At 38.0% G+C, this 8,732-nt stretch overlaps 1 long non-coding RNA gene across 1 annotated transcript in view; it reads left to right on the top strand.

Annotated features, from left to right (window-relative positions):
* Positions 1–7,203: 7,203 nt before the first annotated feature.
* Positions 7,204–8,732, top strand: part of LOC102967960 — a 45,100-nt gene continuing 43,571 nt past the window's right edge. Inside the window, exon 1 of the long non-coding RNA XR_447055.3 lies at positions 7,204–7,290. This is a non-coding gene — a long non-coding RNA (uncharacterized LOC102967960). The remainder of the gene's footprint in view (positions 7,291–8,732) is intronic.

Raw genomic sequence — 8,732 nt, 5'->3', positions numbered from 1 at the left:
TCCCCTAGAGTCAGAACCAAAAAAGTGGAAGAGTATGCTATAGACAAAGCACAATTTTCCATGGAAACCCAAATTTTTCCTTATAGTCTCAAAAACACTGAAATTTTGAAATTTTGATATTCCAGATTAAATAATATTGTAATTCTCACGTCTACAAAATAATAATAATAATAATGATAATAATAATAATAAATATTGTAATAAGGAATTGTTAAAATATATTCAGAAAGATTCTGATCAATGAATTTCAGGCCTTGACAGCATGTTGATGGGAAAGAGATTTGGGGGTTGGGAAGGGGATTTGTTACACCCAACTCCTTCATCATATAGGCCATTACCACCTACTCAGTTTACTCAAGGAGTTTATTTTGGTACTGAGTACACAATTATTGGAAATGGAATTTGTGGACGTTCTCTTATTTTGAATAGAATTTTGGTAGAGGATGTATTAGAAGGAAAGCTGAGCGAATTAACAGATAAGAACCTATCTGAGAGATTTGCTACTGTTTTCTATAAAGAAATTCCTTCTGGAGTTGAAAATAAATGGATGTATGTTTAAAAATATATTTCTAGACACTTAAATGCCCTTACCTCCTGGAGGATAACGTTTTTCAATTACTTTGTTGGTTTCAGTCTCCCAGTCAAGGATTAAAGCACTAAAAATAATTGTCTTTATGTTGCTTTCCAGTGTTGGGTTTTATTGTTTCTCTTTAAAATAAAAGTATCTGGACTTTGTATTAAAGACCATTCTAATTCTAAAGAGTAACTCATTTTGGTAAATTAAAATTAGTTAGAAGATCAGCAGGGATTAAAACATTCAATAATTTGACACCTGATTGGTCTAGAGTAGTGAAACTCTGTTCTGATAGTTTTCCATCACAAGGACTCTGAATAAATGATATCTTAGGTGTTCTACTGATAGATCAAATTGATTGCCCTCCTTCTTTAGTGCTGTGTTAGCTTGATTTGTGCATCGTGAATTATGAGCAAAGGCACCTGATCCTTGGCAGGACTCTCATGTTTGTGTTGGCACTCCGTTTTCCCGGGCTCTGGAGAACTTGAGAGAAACATGCCTAAATTGAAGAGTTAAGGAAGTAGGGCAGATGAAAACATTTATTCTATCACCATTAACACTGACCGTCATGGGGATAGTCTTCCTCAAGAATGGCAGATACATGTGTTATGCACCATCGTTCAACACTGATAATGTAACACAGTACTTTTCCTGCTGACCCAGAAATGGCCACAACTAATAAATCAGAATTGGCATGCAATTTGGAAATTATTTACTCTCCTTGTTTCACCTCTTGTTTTTGAATTTCAGTCTACCATGAACACCATGAAACAGACAAAAATGGCTGATGGGATCCAAGATTGTCCCGCATTTTATTTTATTTTATTTATTTATTTATTTATTTATTTATTTATTTATTTATTTATTTTTATTACCAGTTGCCAACATTAAAGCATGAGAACATTTCATACAAGTCCTGGGATTTCTGTCTTTTCTTTAAAAATTCGATTTGGCAGCTCTGCGGTTTTTTGCCACAGGGCACCAACCGGCTAGATCTGAGAACTGGCTTTTTCCTAAAGTATGCAAGCTCACAAGTTTGCTGTGGACCCCACTCATCCAATTTGGCCCATGTACGCGCTGGACTTTGAGTGTTCACCTCCACCTCGTTCTCCTGTGACTCTAAGTCCCCTGGCCTTTCATGCTGATTTGATTTCACAGAATTTCCAGGCTCAGAAGTATGGGGGCAGGGTCTGTAGGCCCCTTTGTGGTGCTAAGCCAACCTCAGAGGTGAGGAAGGAGAGAAAGAGAAACTCCTCTAGGTTAGCTTCTTCCCCTGTGGTTCAGACCATCAAAGTAGGGCACGCATTTCTCAGCCAGAACTGAAGAGTCCAGACGGCCACAGTCCCCTCAGGTGCTGAATGATTTCATTTTGGTGAGATTGGCATGGGGTCTGCAGGCTTGCAGCTGTCAATGAGATGTCACCTCTAAGCAATTAAGATCACAGCAGGGGAGCAGGGAGAGGGGGGATAAGAAAACCCAAATATATCCAAAAAGTGTTTTATTATAGTCTACACATTTAGAAGAAACAGATCCAAAGTGGATGCTTTTACAAAAACTGGCCTAAGCTGCAGAAAAAGTTGAAGAAATCTTTTAAGGCCCTCTGTGTGCTAAGGAGTTAAGACAGCTCAGTGATCTCAGATACAATCAAGAGTCAGGAAAACTTTTTTTAAATTAATTAATTAAGTTTGAGAGAGAGAGAAACCATGAGTGGGAGAGGGGCAGAGAGAGAGAGGCCAGAGTGAGGATCCCCAGCAGCGAGGGCAGAGCCCAATGTGGAGCTCAAACCCAGGAACACGTGAGATCATGACCTGAGCTGAAGTTGGATGCTTAGCCGTCTGAGCCACCCAGGTGCTCCAAGAGTCAGGAAAAACATAAGAACATGTGAAATCTTTTACTGTACTTTAGTCTTACATTTTTCTTGATTTGAAGAAAATATTAGTCATGGGAGATCTAAAGTACTGTAAATGCTGGGTTCTTTTCTCTGGCCCCCTTGCCAGGCATGCTCTGCCTCAAGGCCTGACCTTGCTGTTCCTTTCACCTGCTGTTCCCTTCTTTCTTCTTTTAAGGCTTTGTGGGATGTCTCAGAACCATCGCCACCTGACCTCCCCATCTCCCTGTCCTCTTTAATATTTCCCCTTAGAGCTTGTACCTATCTATAATATGTATTTAACTTAATCATTTTATTTGGGATGGGTATTCCTTCCATCACTGGATGAGGGGAGGAGTTTTTGTCTTGGTTGTCCATTGATGGATCCCAGAGAGAGCCACATACAGAGAAATCACTCAGCAGACATTTGTTGAATGGGGATGAAAAATACATGAGTGCAGTAGTGCATAGTACCACGTTCCAGGGACTATGAGAAGTTGCATCAGTTTTCCCAGTTCCCATGAATTTTGAAAAAAGCTAGGGGCAAGACAGCAGAGTATAATATCCCTAATCTCTCAAACTTCATTATTTAAAAACCACAAGAAGATTTTACTAGGTGGAAGATGGAAACTCCAGTACAACTTCCAAGCAAACTTTTTTATGGAGATAGAGACTTTTCAGTTATGGAAATATAAAGACCTCTTGAACTAGAGATGTGGGAGTTTACATTACTTTGGGAAGCAGGTGTGGAAGGGCACAATGGTCTGGGGTCTTGGGCAGACTTGTCACTGTATCTGCTTGGAGGAGAAAGAGGCAGAAGTCTTTTTGTGAAAGACAAAATAAACCATTTAAAAACAAATCAAACCATGGGAGTGGCCCATTTTATCCTCTAGAACAGGGTCTATATTTTATAGTTACCCCAATTGTTTGCTATAGTTTGAATGAAGAGGAAACCCAGTCAGTGAGAAAAGACATTTCAGCCACCCTGCTTACATGGCCAGGTGGCTGGGGGTTGAAGATGCACCACTGGCAAAGTTAAAGGTTGAGCTCTGACTGGTTCAGGAATATCACTCGCCCTCTGTAACTACAACTCCCAGCATCAAGGCAAGGGAAGGTAGATGTACTGAGCTCCAGCTAAGAAAAATTGCTAGGTTGAAAAAGAATTGCCTCTAATTTACTTGGAAATCCTACCTGAAGAGATCGATAAACATGAATTATCTTATGTTATAGGCCATTATCATTTCATGTCCAAACCTTAAGCACCAGGAAAATCCTGTTGGAGGACTAAAAAATACTTTAAAAATAATGTGTCCATCTATTTTAATATACTGTTCAATGATCATCCTAAGAGGTTAACAAGAAAAAAATCCAGCATGACTATAAAAAGACATTACTGTGTTTGGTAATACAAGCCTATGACATTCTAGAAAGATGGTGCTGTGGAGGAAATAACATCATAGCACCAGAAGAAAAAAAAAGTGTCAGATAAAAAGAGAAAATGGCAGAATTCAAGAATCAAAGTTCCAAAAACAATGAGGCATGTTCAAAACTCCATGCCCTGTGAACAAGTAAGCATTACACCATCAAAAGGGAAAAGAGAGTCAACCTAGAGATGGAACCCATGGTACCTGAAATAATTACTGAAGACTGTACATGTGCATGTAAATGAGCTAATACTCACTATTCTTGAGAAATAATGAAAATGAAAACAAGGATTGCAGAAAAGTAATTAGCTATAACAATGTTAGACAAGCTCTAAATTAGTTAATACTACAGGTGAACTAAACATACTTCTGGAGGCTGTGAAGAGCAGTAATCAAACAACTAAGAAAAGTGATCCAGACAGAGCAGTGTGTCCCATCATGGATAATACGTTTAATTACAAGAGCATGGGAGAATATGACAGGCCTAGAAAATAGTGTAAGAAAATTTAGTCTACAAATATTATAGGTAGCCAACGAAATTTATAAAATTCTTTCAGGTAGGAAGTCTCATTTGAGGAAAAATTGAAATTTTTCTTGAACTGGGAGGAGGCCTGGAGTACATGAAAATATCACCAAAGACAATGATGATGTATTTGGATATATTACTGAAATAGAGTAAAATAAATATTAAAAGAAGACTAATAGAAGCTTAAGATGTGGTTCATATAACTGATACAAGATTTTACTCAAAAAAATTTTTTTGTCATTTTTGTATGTGAGATTATGAATATTCAGAATCCATGTGAGAAATTGTCAAGAGGAGAAAGAGATTTTAGAATCTTAATTTCCCAAAGAGTAATGGTATGCTCCCTTTCTGTGTGTGGGAAGACACAGAAACCCAGAGTGGAAGGAGAGGAAAAATTTAGGGCAGAAGATTTTTCAAAATATTCCTGGTGTGCAGGGAGAGAGCATTTTAAAGGAAATGAGTGGTGTTTGTGCATGGTGTGAGCCAGGAAAAAAAAAAAAAGAAAAAAAAGAAAAGAAAGAAAAAAAGAAAAAGAATATCTGGTTTTCTAGTTTTCAGTCAAGAATAAAACAGGCATTAAAAGTACACCCTTTGAGGGTTGCAGCCTCAGGTCACTTTCTTGTTGTGGCGACCCTGGACAGGTGACTTACTTTATCTCATCTGTAAATTTCATCGTAGCACATAGCAAACATTCCAAAGATGTAAGCCAGTGATGTTATCATGCTGGTCAACATCTCTCCCAGCCTGGAGAGGAATAAATAATCGTAATAGTGACTGGCGGTTGAGTGTGTGCAAAGTGCTAGGCTGTGCTGCCACACAGTATGTGAGATATGATCTTGTATTTGTAAAATTACATATATTCTGGATGTGGAGAAAAGGAAGCCTATTGTTAGCTATTAATATGCAAGTTAACACTTTTAATGTATAAATTGGCAAAATAAATTGAAGTTCATTGTTTCAAAACAATGAACGTATATATATACATAGACCAATGATATTCAGAAGATACAGTAACATGAAAGTGTAGTTTAGAGGCACCTGGGCAGCTCAGTCGGTTGAGCATCCAACTTTGGCTCAGGTCATGATTTCACGGTTTGTGAGTTCGAGCCCTGCATTGGGCTCTGTGCTGACAGCTTGCAGCCTGGAGCTTGCTTCTGATTCTCTGCCTCCGTCTCTCTGCCCCTGCCCTGCTCGTGTTCTGTCTCTCTCAAAAATAAAATAAAAACATTAAAAAATAAATAAAATAAAATAAAATAAGAAAGTGTAGTTTAATTACATATAGGTTTTTAGTTCATATGTGTGTATATGTATTCATATGTGTGTCTGTATGTACATATATAGAGAGAAAAAGATGTTTTCTGAGTAGAAAAATAAGTAAGCAACAAGCTTTTGACCACCTTTTTGGTCCTACTCTTTTAATATTTATTTTTCCTTGTCACTTTCCTATCTCATTCTTTATGTATGAAGTATAATCCTGAAAGTGATACTACAGGAAAGGAGGACAAAGCATAGGGATGAAAATATCACAGAGCACTAAAATAACTCCAGGACTATTTGGGTTGTGGCTACACTGGCTGGACGTCAGAACATGTTTCCCTGAGGCAAGTGTCCCTGAAATGCTCCAGGAAGAAATTCTGAAGATGCCTTAAAATCATGCCCTTGATATTTACCCTAATGATGAGTTTGATCTTTTCTAAGGCTTGTGAAGGGATTTAATAGGTGGTAGCAGATGTAGAAACCTTTTGATGATAAAGGAATATTCCAAATTTTAGTTTTAGTGAATTCCAAATGGTGACTAATCTAGAGAGTGAGGGATTGAAATGAAAAATTGAATCTAATAGTTTTATATGTTATAATAAAAGTTCATAGAGTGGTGTCTGCGTGGCTCAGTTGGTTAAGGGTCCCACTCCTGGTTGCATCTCAGGTCATGATCTGACAGTTCATGGGTTCGAGTCCCACATCAGGCTCCATGCTGATGGTGTGGAGCCTGCCTGGGATTCTCTCTCTCCCTGTCTTTCTCTGCCCCTCCCCTTCTCTCTCTCTGTCTCTCTCAAAAATAAATAAACTTAAAAAAATTGTTAGTGTAGTTCATAGAGAGAACCTACTAAGTGGAAGAGATAAGAGCCATTCTGAGGAATTCCTACTCACTGCTCTGTGTTTTCTCAGAGTTTGCAGATTTGAGTTCATCTAAGTCTATGTGAATTTAATTATTGCACAATGTCTCCCATAGTTTTAGAGTTTGTCTGACAAAATTAACTGCTTGCTTTGACTAACATGTCATTGCAAAAAATATTTATCATTCTTCGTGAACTTGCTTCTGTGTCAGTTATATGGGATACAGCAAAAAGTCCCATTTGTAAAACATAAAGAAAAATAATAGGTCATAGGACCATAGGAAAAATAGAAAATATGATAATGATGACTTTGTGTTATTAAAAAACATAAGAGTGCACAGAATTTCTTTTTTTTTAATTTTTATTTTTTTAATGTTTATTTATTTTTGAGAGACAGAGAGAGACAGAGTGTGAGTGGGGGAGGGGCAGAGAGAGAGAGAAGACACAGGATCTGAAGAGGCTCCAGGCTCTGAGCTGTCAGCACAGAGCCCGACACGGGGCTCGAACTCACAAGCCATGAGATCATGACCTGAGCTGAAGTCAGACGCTTAACCAACTGAGCCACCCAGGTGCCCCTAGAGTGCGCAGAATTTCTAAGCAAACCAAGGATCCATAATGATCCTGAAAATGTACCTGCTGTACTTTAATACAACTTTGGTTCTGTTTTGTTTCTTTCCTTGAACTTGAAGATGCTCCATAGGAAGCAGAGATACTGATGGAATGAAAATAAGGACAAATAAGACTTTCTCCAAATATCCTGGGATGAAGGACACTGAAGGAAAATTGTAAGTTACCAAGAAACTACAAAGTATGACTATCCTGCTGAAGAAAAGACTTATACTTACAGATTGTATTTTTGAATTTGAAAGAGCTAACCACCTTAGTGAAAATAGAGGCATATTGGTCCAGGGAGATTTAGAAAGGAAGTCTTGAGTCATAAAAGACAGAGGAGATTCATAAAGAAAGACATGTAGTAACAAGTAATAAGATGAAATTTGTCTACATTGTCAACGCATATGCTCAGTAAAGTCACTTGGGAATTTTATGGAATATGCAAATTGTACTAGAATCTGAAAGCTAGAAGAGTTAAAATAGGAATAATTTATAAGACAATAAGGCAAATGTGACCTGTTGTACCCTATGAGGAAGAGTAGAGCTGTAAGTCTTTGTTTCTGAGCCAGAAATAGCTTCAAATTTATCTGTAGAGCTTCATTGGTAACATTTTGGGCAGAATATAGACTGATGTTCTCACAGAACAGGGGATTTGTGCTGGAATCCAAAGGCCTCAGCTTTTTGCCATTAGCTGAACTGCCTGATTCTGGCCTTTGTGAATTTTAGTTTTAAACCTGTAGAATGAGGGAGTAGGGCTAGGTGATTTGTAAGGTTCGTCTTGGGTGTGATTCTATGTGTCTGACACAAACATGCTGAACTTTGTTCATGAAACCACCAAAAAGACCTTCAAAGAAAAGTCCCGTTGTGTTGCCTCCTGGAGTCTATAAGGTTCAAGAAGATTCTTTTTTAAAATCAAGTTCTAGGGTTGATATTATAATCACAGAGATAAATTATGGGTACTCTGCATGGCACAGTACTTAACATAACTGCCTAGATTGTTCAGTTGCAAACTTTTTCACCCCCAGCTGGTTAAACCTCTCTAAATCCTTAAGCACACTTAGTCTTTTCCAGGGGGACTCCAAGGTTCAATCCACTGGTATTTAAAAATCAAAACTGTGCACTTTGCAGCCACCTGATTATGAACTGAATTCTTTGCATAGATCCTAAAACCATAACACTGTGCTTGTTTTTATTGCTTGGATCTTTTAAGCTGGGTCAAGTTTCATAAGAAGCTTCTTTCATTTAGCTTGACTCTTAAAGCTCCATCAAACTCCCCTATTCTTGTTGGCTTATTGGAGCTCCTAAATGCATGTTGATTTACTTTTGCCTGTCTTAAGGCTATTTCCACTGATGTCCTCTCCCACACACACATAAAGGAAGTCTGTTAACTTCCATGTCTTCTCCTAACAACCTCAAACTCTTCCTGTTCTGGTGGTATTATCCTTCTCTGTTCCCAACAGCATGATTTGGTCATTCATGCAAGGATGATGAAAGCAGTTCAAATGCAAATAAATATTAGAGGTTAGGGCATTGTAAAAATTGGACTAGAAATTTGACTCTGATCGTAAGGATAGCCATAATGATGTGCTTATCAGTGTCAGAAAGGAGAAACAGA

Source organism: Panthera tigris, chromosome A1 (assembly GCF_018350195.1).
Source record: "Panthera tigris isolate Pti1 chromosome A1, P.tigris_Pti1_mat1.1, whole genome shotgun sequence".
Lineage (NCBI taxonomy): Eukaryota > Metazoa > Chordata > Mammalia > Carnivora > Felidae > Panthera > Panthera tigris.
This window is presented reverse-complemented; position numbering and strand designations above follow the sequence as displayed.